Genomic DNA, 13677 nt, shown 5'->3' with positions numbered 1-13677 from the left:
TAGGTGTTGGGGTGGCGCGAAGCGCCACCCCAACAGCTAGTATATATATATATATATAAGTTGTCTGTCTGTGTGTCTGTCTGTCAGGTGACGTCATGTTTCTTTGTCGTTGCCGGTTGCATGTTTCTTTGTCGTCATGTTTCTTTGCTATGACGGTGACGTCATTAAAGATATTTAAGAGATATATGTTCACGTAGAAATCTATTAATGTTTAAGTTTAAAATGACTGATGAACTTACAATGGCAAAAGCCGATGAACATGCTCAAAGAGTCTATGCCAAAAAACTTGCTGTTGATAGAGAAAGTCAGAATAGAAAGCGTGCCGAGGAATCAAAACAACAGCAAGGAAACAGGCTTGAGGCTAAAGAACGCAAAACCGCACAGTTAGATGAAGATCCACCTGGACAGCGAGAGTCAAAACATATCAAAACTGAAAATGATAGCGATGATTATTGGGTTTGGGATTTTGACTTGGATAAGGTCATCAATGCCTACCATATTTTAGTTAAAAAAACAAAGGTTCGGCGATATGTATTTCATAGTTTAGCTGAAAAATAAAGAAGAAAAAGAAAACTGAAAAAAGAAAAAATGTAAAAAACTAAAAAATACTAAAAAGAAAAAACACTCAAAGAGACATTACAAACCGGGACACAAATGACAACCGGGACAGAGGGAATATAAATAACGACCGGGACACTCAAAGAGAAATTACAAACTGGGATACCGGGACACAAATGACGACCGGGACACAGGGAATATAAATGAAAATTCATATGTAAATACGTCAACAAAGGCAGTGACATGGCAGTTTTTGGCTTGCAGCCCGAAATCAAAGATTTCGAAGAAATCGTACAATATCAGGCTGGAAGATACATAAGAAGTAATGAAGCTGTTTGGCGAATTCTTTCATTTCCGATACATGAGCGTAGTCCAGCTGTTGTTCACTTAGCGTAAACCATACCAAACCATAGACTAACCATAGACCAAACCATAGAGATCAAGAAAAAGCGTGAAAATCAAGAGATCAACATTTAGAAATCCAAATTATCTTTAAAAATCACGACCAATGCATAGAAATCCAGATCAAACTATAAAAAAATATGAAAAACCTTAGAAATCAAGTCAACCTCTGAAAATCCAGACCATTCTATAGGAATCAAGGGCAGCATTTAAAAATCATGACCAATGCATAAAGTCTAACCAAACCCTAGAAACCCAAACAATCCATATAAAGTGAGACTAAACCGAAGAAATAAAGGCCAATATATAAAATCAAGACCAACCCGAAGAAATCAAGAGATCAAAAGCCGAACCTCTGAAAATCAAAACCAATCCCAAGACATGAAAATATCAGTATCCAGAAATATAGATCAACTCCATAGATGTCATAACCAATCCTTTGAAATCCAGACAAACTCACAAAAATAAAGAGATAAACATGTTGAAATCCAGAACAATCCTTAAAAATCATGACTAGTGTATAAAAATTCAGAATAAATTGTAAAATCCAGATCAAACTCAGAAATCATGATCAGCCTTTAGAACTCGAGACCAATCCAAAGAAATCAAGGGCAACAAAATTGAAAATCAATACCAAGACATACAAATCATAACCAAACCATAAATTTCCCAACAAATTCGTAAGCAAAAGATTAAACTGGTCTTTCTCTCAAATAACGGCCAATCTCTAAAATCAAGACCAATCTGAAGAAATCAAGAGATCATAAAGGCAACATCTAAAATTAAAGACCAATCCAAAAAATCAAGAGGTTATTACATAGAAATATAAAGCCCCCCCCCCCCCCATAGTAATCACAACCTTGCTTATCATTACCATGACTAGAAATCCACAAGAGTTCCAAAAAATCAAAAAATCAATATTTAAAAATCCAGAAGAGTCCTTAGAAATCAAACCAATACTTAGAAATCAAGACTAAACCATAGAAATCATAACTGTTGCATAGAATTCCAGACCAAACCATTGAAAACCTAGAGCAAAGTCTAGAATCCAAAGTCAATCTTTAAATTAAAGACCAATTCAAAGAAATCAAGGGTAACATCTATAAATCCACATCTACAAATACAAATCATGACCAAACCCTAGATATACAGACGAACATTTTCCTAGAAACAACATAACTACCATATAAAGAATCTGATCATTCAGTCAACTCTCATCTAAATCTTTTCTATACAGAAAAAGTTGATATGAGTGACAAACATTTTTAGTCCCTAAAGTGCTACGATCAGAAAAACAAATATACAAAAAGTTTCAGGAAGAAAAATCAAAACGCACGAAGATCCACGAATAAAATTTGTTTTGGGAGAAGGAAAATCAATGTAAAAGTTTCACGAAGACAAAAATTGACATGCAACAGTGTTCATGAATAAAATTCAGCTCACAACAAATTCGATGAAAAAGAAATCAACTCTCAACAAGTTCCATGAACAAAATCAGTTTCACGAGGAACAATAATTAACATGCAACAAGTTTCACACACAAGAACACAAAAAGATCAATGAGCAAAAATCAGCACGCAACAAGTTTCAAACAGTTCGTGGTGACGAACTGTAGTAAAGAGCGACCCGGCTCAACAGTAACCAAAGGTCTGAAAAATGAAATTTTTGTACCAATAGCTACATCAAAAGAATTGTATTTTAATTCTGATTTTAAATATATAATTTTCATCAAGTTTAGTCTTACCCATCAAAAGTTACAAGCCTGATAAACTTTGTATTATTTTAGAAAATAGGGGGAAACACCCCCTAACAGTCATACACACTTAACGAAAATCACACCATCAGATTCAGCGTATCAGAGAACTTTACTGTAGAAGTTTAAAGCTCCTATCTACAAAAATGTGGAATTTTATATTTTTTGCTTAATTTTGTTTTTAACAATTTACATATCTAGTTTATATATCAAGTTTACATATCAAGTATATTACAATAAAATTTTTTTGCATTTATTAGAAATTGAAAAAAAAGTTTTTCAATTGAAAGTAAGGAGCAACATAACAATTTAAGACGAACAGAAATTTTGACATATATGAAGAGGGTTGGCTCCTACTTAACACGTCACTCTTTAAGTTAAAATTATTTTGCAAAGTTCTAAATATCAAATTTCATTAAGATCCGGTCACCTGTTCATATGTTAAAAATACCTCAATTTTTATAACTTTTCCAAATTAACAACCAAATTGTTAATTCCAAAATTAACAACATTTTACTCCCTAGTCAATTCTTTTTCAGGGGGCGGCAACTCGGTTAAAGACAAAGTTATCAGTTTTCTTTGTCGCTTCAACTAGATAAACATGAGAAGGTTGAACTTAAGGGGTTTCTCACTCAAAATTATGATTAGGCGTAGGTTATCCTTAGCAGTTATTATTATTGTAATTATTTATACAGTGTAATTTTTTTATATATATTTATTTTTAACCGGCAGCTCGGTGTCGGCACACTACTTTTTCTACAGACTCTGTTTAAACCCGTTACAACTAACTAATACTTCACTGAATATCTCAAGAACAATCCGAGTGGTTAATACCTTGGTCTAATTTATGCATTCTCACGTGCTCCGATTGCAGCTGCATCTAGTTTTTTTAGGGGAATTTTTGACAACGGAATGCAAATATGTAAAGTGTTTGAAGAAACTACAACCAGCAAGCGTGTATTAAATAATTTTATTGCTAAATAATTTGCTAAATACTCCCACGTACAATATTTCCAAATTAACAATTTTGAATTGAATACATGTTATGAAATTTTTCCCGACTTTGAAAGGACTGTCGTTTCCCAATTGCAACATCTTTTTTACGAAATCGATGATTTAGTTCGTCTGTTCAAAACAGCAATCGATAAGATGCCTACTGATACACATAAAATTGTTATTTCCGCTGACAAAACGCCTAATGGCAAACATGTTTTAAGATGCAATGCTCCAACTATCGACGAATTGGCAATCGTTATTTTTGGTGATCAGTTTTTACCTCAAAATATTATTCTCCATAAGCGAAACGCTATGTTGGTAAGAATTGCTGAAACTCATCGATTCTACGATGCCTTACAATATGCTATCACTTTTTGGGATGGAGCCGATGGCTATCACAAAAATAGTAAATTGATAGATCCATCCACTAATAAAAAAACGGATAAGAAATGCAGCACAACGAATTATTATTCCCATAGACTAGTGATTCGTCACAATGGAGAAAATTTTATTGAAAAATGCCGTCAATTGTTTTACCAACACATCGTTGATATGTATGCAGAGATTGAATAAGAAGGTTTGCTATTCATCCGTCTGAACCAGTCCAAGCTCCACTCTTAAAAATATATTCATATGAGCTTGAGGCTCAAAGAGATAATGCCAAAAGAAACCGCGACGAGAAATCAATAGAATAACGTGAAAACAGGCTTGAAACTCAAAGAGATACTGTCATAAGAAAGTTTGCCAAGGAATCACAGGAGCAACGTGAAGATTATCGCCGGGGAGTCAGGTACAGCCCAGGCAATGACTATACCTTCAGTAGATGTATTCAAATCGGGACTATGATTAAAATTTGTCCCTATTGCAAGGCCTTGAAGTTTAATGGTAAAACAATGGGAATTTGTTGCGCCTCAGGAAAAGCTAAACTTCTTCAACTGGCTGCACCACCTGAGGCATTGAAGACGTTGCTTACTGGAAAGGCATTCCCAAATGGTTGAGAAGTTTGTTTGCCTTTGACCTTGTCAGGGAAAATCATACACTGCAGGAATTGATCAGAATGCCCATACAAATTTCTTTTTTTATAAGTCTTACGTTCTCTTTAACGTCTCGATTTTACGTTTTGTTATGTTAAGGACGTTTCTCCCGGTAAATTTTCACCCGTACTGAATTTTTTATTCTTCGTACTGAAAATATTTCTGTCGTGAGGGAGATTTTTCAGTGGACGTGGGAAGTTTTCCTTGGATCATTTCAAAAACTATAAAGAAAATAAAAAAAAACGTTTTTAAAACTGAAAGTAAGGAGCAACATTAAAGTTAAAAGGAACATAAATTATTACATAAGAAAGGAGGTTGCTCTTTCCTGGAAACCTCGCTCTTAATGCACAATTTTGAATGTTTTCCCAATTCTTTAAGAATGACTTCTGAAAGACAAGTGTCGTTTAATTAGAACAATAAGAAGCTTTTTTGAAAGTGCTAATTAATTTTAACTTAAAGCGTGACGTGTTAAGTAGGAGCCAACCCTCTTCATATATGTCATATGATGCTTCGATGCTACGATACTTCGATCCTTACGATATGGATAAGAAATTAAGAGCAATGAACTATTATGGCTACAGAATAATGACTCGTCAGGATGAAGAGAACTATATTTTGAAATGACGTCAATTGTTTCACTAATACATCGTTGATATGAATGCAAATATTGAATCAGAGCGTTTGCTATTCATCCGTCTGAACTAGACCAACCTCCACTCTGAAAAATATATTCAATTGAGCTTGAGGCTCAAAGAGATAATGCCAAAAGAAACCTTGACGAGGAATCACTAGAACACCGTGAAAACAGGCTTGAGACTCAAAGAGATAATGCCCTAAGAAAGTGTGCCAAGGAATCACAGGAGCAACGTGAAGATTATTGCCGGGGATTCAGGTATAGCCCAGGCAATGATTATACCTTGAGTAGATGTATTCAAATCGGGACTATGTCTAAAATTTCGCCCTATTGCAAGGCCTTGAAATTTAATGGTGAAACAAAGGGAATTTGTTGTGCCTCAGGAAAAGCTAAACTTTTTCAAGTGGCTGCACCACCAGAGCCATTGAAGACGTTACTTATTGGATCTACGGCATAATATAAGCGTTTTTTTTTTTTATCAAACATTAGAAATATAACTCATAATTCCAAATGACAATGTTTGGTGCCCAAATTGAAAATCAAGATCAAGTTTTGCCTACTTTCAAAGTAAAAGGGCAAATTTATCATAGAGCAGGGTCCTTTCTACCAATCTTAGGTGAGAATCGTGAATTTTTACAACTATACTTTATATGTGATTGTGATTCCCAATTGAATGCACGTTACAAAATTTCTCCCAACGTTGAAAGGAGTTTCGTTTCCCAATGGCAACATCTTATCCACGAAAATAATGAATTAGTGCGTCTGTTCAGAACAGCAATCGATTGAATGTCTACTGATTCGCATAAAATTGATATTTCCGCTGATAAAACGCCTACTTGCAAACCTTTGCGTAAATACAATGCTCCAAGTCTCAACGAAATTCCAATCGTTATGGTCTGTGATCAGTTTTAACCTCGAAATATTATTATTTATAAGCAAAACGCTCAGTTGGTAAGAATTGCTGAACTCACCGATGCTATTATGCATTACAATATCCTATCACTTTTTGGGATGGAGCTGGCGGCTATCAAAAAAATAGTAAATCGATAGATCCATCCGCTAATAAACAAACAGGTAAGAAATGCAGCGCAACGAATTATTATTCCTATAGACTAATGATTCGTCACAATGGAGAAAATCTTATTGAACAATGCCGTCAATTGTTTTACCAATACATCGTTGATATGTATGCAAAGATTGAATAAGAAGGTTTGCTATTCATCCGTCTGAACGAGACCAAGCTCCACTGTGAAAAATATATTCATTTTTGCTTGAGGCTCAAACAGATAATGCCGAAAGAAACCGTGACGAGGAATAAGTAGAACAACGTGAAAACAGGCTTGAGACTCAAAGAGATAATGTCATAAGTAAGTGTGCCAAGAAATCACAGGAGCAACGTAAAGATTATCCCCGGGGATTCAGGTACAGCCCAGGCAATGATTATACCTTGAGTACAGATAAAAAAATAAAAAACAGATAAGAAATGCAACGCAATGAATTATTATTCCTATAAACTAATGATTCTTCACAATGGAGAAAATTTTATTGAAAAATGCCGTCAATTGTTTTACCAACACATCGTTAATATGTACGCAAAGATTGAATAAGAAGGTTTGCTATTTATCCGTCTGAATCAGACCAAGGTCTGATCTGAACAATACATTCATTTGTGAGGAGCATTTGTAAATGACGGTAATACCCCTAACGTTTGAAGATTAACAATTTTACCTTAGTAACATGCTGGGAGTCCCCGTCATATTCATGAATAAACTTTAGATGCTATTGCGAATGTTCGTCTCTATGGTCATCCAGATTTATTTATTACAGTTACATGTTATCAATCTTTGGACGAGATCCAGCAGCTTTTACTTCAAGGATAATCAGCAATTCGTAAACATGACAGTACAGCCTGTGTCTTGCGAAAAAAGATGTAAATTACCAATAAACTACATAGTAAAACTTTAAGTGCATGGGTCAGTGCGATGCTGGATGCACAGTGAAATGGCAATAACGAGGATTGCCACACGCACATATTTTAGTCTGGCTACATGATAACTTTACTTCTAATGAAATTGATGATGGGATTTCCACTGAAATACCTGATGAAAATGTCGATAAGGACTTTTATAATATTATAATTATATAATATTATAATATAAATATTATGGTACAAAATATGATGCATGGACCCTGTGGTGCACTGAATGAAAAATGACCATGTATGGCCAAAGGAAGGTGCACCAAGCAATATACTCAACTTTTAGTACCCAAAACAATTGTATTTTTTAGTTTTGTAGCTTTTATTTATTTACTTATTTATTTGAAAACTCTTCGATCATACGAAATGAAATAGACGGAGCACGAGCATATTAATATAAGAAAATATATAAGAACATATCAGAAGAGAGATAACTAGAAAGAGACTCAACTAATAGAAGGGCAAACAAAATAGCACTAAAATGAATAAAATGAAAACAGATCTATTGTAAAAGGAGATTATGCAAATCGTGATCTAATATTTTGATATTGTGTCATTTGATTAAATTTTCATCTGCAACATGAGGGTCGGTTATGTGATACTTTTTAATGAGGATCGATTTTCTGTACCAGGGAGGGAAACGTAGGAGGTATTTAGTGAAACGGAAGAAAAGCATTTTTTTTCTTTTTTTCTTTTTAGGTTTTCTTTTTTTAGAGTTTTAATTTTTTAATTTAGATTTTATTGTTTTGGTTTTTTCCATTTTAGTTTTTTTAGTTTTTAACTTTTTTCTTTTTTATTCTTTTAGTTTTCTTTTTCGAATTTTTGTCCCCATTAGAATTCGAAGAGGTATTTTCATTGAATGAAATCAAGCATTGACCATGTGGACCAGCAATCTATTCGTATTATTTTGATCCAAAAGATTCTACAGAAAAAACTACTTGACCCATAAAGAAATCACTACCCCGCTTACTAGAATGATTAATCAAAAGATTAAGTGTTTTTTTATGACTGCAATAATTGAGATACAGAAGGGAAAACAGATTGACAGAAATTACTTCCACTTTGTTTGCACCTGCATGTTAAGTAATGCTTTAGAGAGTATTATCAAATGATATTGCTATCAGAGATGAAATGAAATCGTGACTACCCTCATGCCTAGAAAATGCTAAACCTTCATAAATGATTTCCATCTTTACTACAAAGAATTTTATACTTTTACTGAAGGCATTCTTGAATGAGCATCCTTTTTTGCATAGGTTACAAGATGCTATAATTGTATTGCAGAAAAAATTGAAGTTCTATCCTTGATCAATAGATCTAAGGGAAACAAACGTTTCTATACACAAATTTCGTTCTTAAAAAAAAATTACAAGTTATCACTAAAACACGGAAAAATCAGTAAGAACTCAAGAAATTAAAATACAAAATCAGAAAAAGTCTGACATAGGATAAAAAAATAAACAAAAAGAATCAAGAATTACATAAAGATGGGGTCTGGGATATGTATCAAGAGGGCGGGGGAGAATGGATATTAGAGGTAAAGTTACGCCCCACAAAGAGCTATTTCTGAGGGGTCTTAATGAAAATCCCTCATTCCATTTGATTGAGTGTTAGATTTTAGTCTCCAACCAACGCCAAAGAATTCATTTAACACTTTTCTCTTTAACCTTAAACCGTAGAACATGTTAGTACAAGCAATTCACGCCAACATGGCAATATATGGCTGCCTCGTAAAACAAAGAAAACGTTAACGTAAAAAATATTCATTTACACAAGAGTTGATCGTTTAAACTTAACGAAAAAATCCCCAACAGCGTTTTCACTGCTGAGTCCTATCAATTGTGACCAGTATGGCATAATGTACAAGCCCCAACGATACCATTCTGGCCCATAATATCACACCTTAAGGGTTTTGAAACAATTTTCTCTCGATAATAATATTATAAACTAAAAATGACCATTGTCTTTATTTGAACAACGAAACCGTGTCATTTCATTGTTGAATTGTTATGCCCAGTGACACAAACAATATATTCGAGAAAGGAAAATTCACTGCGAGGGTTTCTTCTGATAACTTCTAGTAATTTTGGCCAGCATGGCACAATTTAAAATCCCAGGTGACACCAGTCTGGCACAAATTATCATACCTATACCTTTTCAACATTTTTCGTGAAAGAACTTATTTAAAAAATTACCATTGTTTTCATTTAAACAACAAAAACTTGCCATTTCATTGTTTGGTAGTGATATCGAAACTAAATGGCTGGTTTTTTCCGAAAACATCAAAGGCAATATTTTGAAATCAAAATTAATATATACAAATCATGACCAGACCATAGAAATCTAGACCAATTAATTAAAATCAAGACCAAACTGAACGAATCAAGGCCAACTTCTCAAAATCAAAATCAAGCCAAAGAAATCAAGTGATCACAATGTGAAAATCTCGAGCGAACTCACATAATTCATGAGTAACTCGTAGAAATCCAAACGAACTTACAAAAGTCAATATATCAATATTTAAAAATTCAGGACAATCCTTAAAAATCAATAACGATACGTCAAGACCAAAATATAGAGACCGAGACTAATACGTAGATATCAAGACCGAGTCATGGATATAAGACTGTAGAAATACTGACCAACCTCTAAAAATCATGTCAAGTTCATTAAAATCCCTACAAATTCAAAAAAATCACGACCAGGTAATAAAAATCCCTACGAATTCATAAAAATCACGACCAAACTGAAATAATCAGAGCTAACCTCTAAAAATCATGACCAACCCGAAGAAATCAAGTTGTCAATATTATAAATCTAGACCGAACCATAGAAATCCCAACCCCCCCCCCCCCCCAAAAAAGCAAAAGATTAATATTTAGACGTCCAGATGGAGCCCTAGACATCCTTACCAATGTGAACAAATCTGCACAAAGTCGTGTAAAACATTGGCAATGTACAGAATTTCACACAAATTCAAAAAAATCAGGGTCAATCCTTGAAATCCAGACCAAACCATATAGATCAAGGAAAAGCTTGAAAATCGAGAAATCAACATTTAGAATTCTAAGACATTCCTTGGAAATCAAGAAGAGTGCATAGAAATCCAGATCAAACTATAAAAAAAGAAAAAAACTCTAGAAATCAAGTCAACCTCTGAAAATCCAGACCAATCTATAGGAATCATGGCCAGGATCTAAGAATCATGGCCAATACATAAGGTCTAATCAGACCCTAAAAACCAAAACACATGCATAAAATTCAAGACTAAACTGAACAAATAAGGGTCATTATAAAAAATAAAGACCAACCCAAAGAAATCAATTGATCAAAAGGCAAATCTTTGAAAATCAAAACCAATCCCAAAAAATGAAGAGCTCAATATCCAGAAATCTAGAGCAACTCAATAAATGTCATAACCAATGCTTTGAAATCTAGACAAACTCACAAAAAGTGTTTAAGAATCTATACACCAGTGCATAAAAATTTAGGATTAATTTTAAAATCCAGAGCAAGCTCTGGATTTTAAATCTAAAATTCAATTTAATTCTAATTATTCTTAATTCAATTTAAAATTCGATTAAAATTCTGAATCTAAAATTCAAGACCAACCCAAAAATTCCAGAGGCCTATACATAGAAATAAAGTGCACCCAATAATAATCACAGCCTTACTTATCGTTACCATGACTAGAAATCCACAAGAGTTCCAAAAAATCAAAATATCAATATTTAGAAATGCAGAACAGTCCTTAGAAATCAAGACTAATACGTAGAAATCAAGACCAAACCATAGAAATCATAAGTGTTGCATAGAAATCCAGACCAAGCCATTAAAACCTAGAGCAAACTCTAGAATCCAAAGTCAACCTTTAAAATCAAGACCAATCCAAAGAAACTAAGGGTAATATCTACAAATCCACATCTACAAATTAAATACATTACCAAACCCTAGAAATCCAGACTAATTATTTTCCTTTAAACAACATAACTACCAAATAAAGAATTTTATCATTCAGTCAACTCATCTCTATATCTTCCCTATACAGAAAATTTTGATATGAGTATCAAACACTTTTAGTTCCTAAAGTGCTACACTGAGAAAAATGAATATGCACGAAGTTTCATGAAGAAAACACGCAATAAGTTTCAGGAAGAAAAATCGAAACGCAAGAAGATCAATGAATAAAATTTGTATTTATACAAGTTTCACGAAGTTTCACATTATATACATGTTTCACGAAGACAAAAAATTGACATGCAACAGGCTTCATGAATAAAATTCCGCTCACAACAACTTCTATGAAAATGAAATCTACATGGAACAAGTTCCATGAACAAAATCAATTTCACTAGGAACAAAAATTAGTATGCAACAAGTTTCACAAACAAGAACACAACAAGATCAATGAGCGAAAACCAGCACGCAACAAGTTTCATGAACAAAATCAATTTCAAGAGGAGAAAAATTAATGTACACGTATCGCGAGGAAAAATCCTAGTGGTGGATTGCTCTTCTTAGAGGGACAAGTGGCGTCTAGCCATATGAGAGTGAGCAATAACAGGTCTGTGATGCCCTTAGATGTCGGGGGGCGCACGCTCACTACACTGGAAGAATTAGCGCGTCCTCCCTGTCCCAGAGGACCGGGTAACTGCTGAACCTCTTCCATGGTTGAGATTTGGGAATGCAAGGATCCCCATGAACCAGGAATCCCTAGTAGGCGCATGTCATTAGCTTGCATCTTCCCCCACTTCCAATTTGCAACGTCCCATCACGTTCAGAAGCACCAAACTCGCCAAAGCACTGGAAATACCCCCCCCCCCCCAACTCCCCCAAGAAGAGCGGATTTGTTCTAATTATGTCAGTCACATATCTATACACATATCTGATTATGTCAATCACATATCAAATATCTAGGCGCAAGATCCCCATGAACCAGGAATCTCTAATAGGCGCAAGTCATTAGCTTGCGTCTTCCCCCATATCTACCCCAAATACAACGGTTTTAGTTCAAATTCTGCTGGTTTCAACCCTATTTCAACCGATTCTAGATCCCACTATAGTGTCTGCAATTTTCACTTCAAATTTGGCTACGACTGCGTCATTTCTGATCTTCCACTTCTAACTTCTGATTCCACAATTCTGATTTCGTCAATTATGTTCCAACATCCATTTATATTTATTTCTATTATATAGCTTTATATTTTTATGTAATAACCTCTTGATTTTTTGGATTGGTCTTGAATTCTAGTTGTTGCCCTTATGATCTCTTGATTTCTTCAGATTGGTCTCGATTTTAGAGATAGGCCTTTATTTGAGAGAAAGACTGGTTTAATCTTTATGCCTACGAGTTTGTAAGGAAATTTTTGGTTTGGTTATGATTTGCATGTCTTGATCTTGATTTTCTATTTTATTGCCCTTGATTTTTTGGATTGGTCTCGAGCTCTAGAGGTTTATCATGATTTCATGAGCTTGGTCTGGATGTTGCAATTTGTCTTGAATTTTTATACACTGGTCATGATTTTTAAGGATTATTCTGGATTTCGACATGTTTGTTTCTTTATTTTTGTGAGTTTATCTTGATTTCAAAGAATTGGCTTAATATCTATGGAGTTGATCTAGATTTTTGGATATGGACCTCTTCATGTCTTGCGATTGGTTTGATTTTCAAAGGTTTGCCTTTTGATCTCTTGATTTCTTCAGGTTGGTCTTGATTTTATATGTTGGCCTTTATTTCTTTGGTTTAGTCTCACTTTTTATGGATTTCTTTGGGTTTCTAGGGTCTGGTTAGACTTCATGTATTGGTCCTGATTTTTAAATGCTGCCCTTGATTCCTATAGATTGGCCTGGATTTTCGGAGGTTGACATGATTTCTAAGGTTTGTTCATGTTTTTTTATAGTTTGATCTGGATTTCAATGCACTGCTCGTGATTTCTAAGGATATTTTGGATTTCTAAATGTTGGTCTCTTAATTTTCACGATTTTTCTTGATTTCTATGGTTTGGTCTGGATTTCAAGTATTGACCCGAATTTTTCTGAATTTGTGTGAATTTCTGTGCATTGCTTGTGTTTTACAAGAATTCGTGCAGATTTGTACGCATTGGTAAGGATTTCTACGTCTCAATTTGGATGTAAATATTTTGATCTCCTGCTTTCTGGGGGTCTGGATTTCTTTGGTTCGGTCTAGATTTATAATATTGACAACTTGATTTCTTCGGTTTTGTCTTGATTTTTGAGGTTGACCTTGATTTCTTCAGTTTGTTTTTTATTTTATGAATTCATCTGGATTTCCAGGGATTGTCATGATTTATACGGATTGATC

The sequence above is a fragment of the Artemia franciscana genome, unplaced genomic scaffold (genome assembly GCF_032884065.1).
Source record: "Artemia franciscana unplaced genomic scaffold, ASM3288406v1 Scaffold_1084, whole genome shotgun sequence".
Lineage (NCBI taxonomy): Eukaryota > Metazoa > Arthropoda > Branchiopoda > Anostraca > Artemiidae > Artemia > Artemia franciscana.
Note: the sequence above shows the minus strand (reverse complement) of the source record.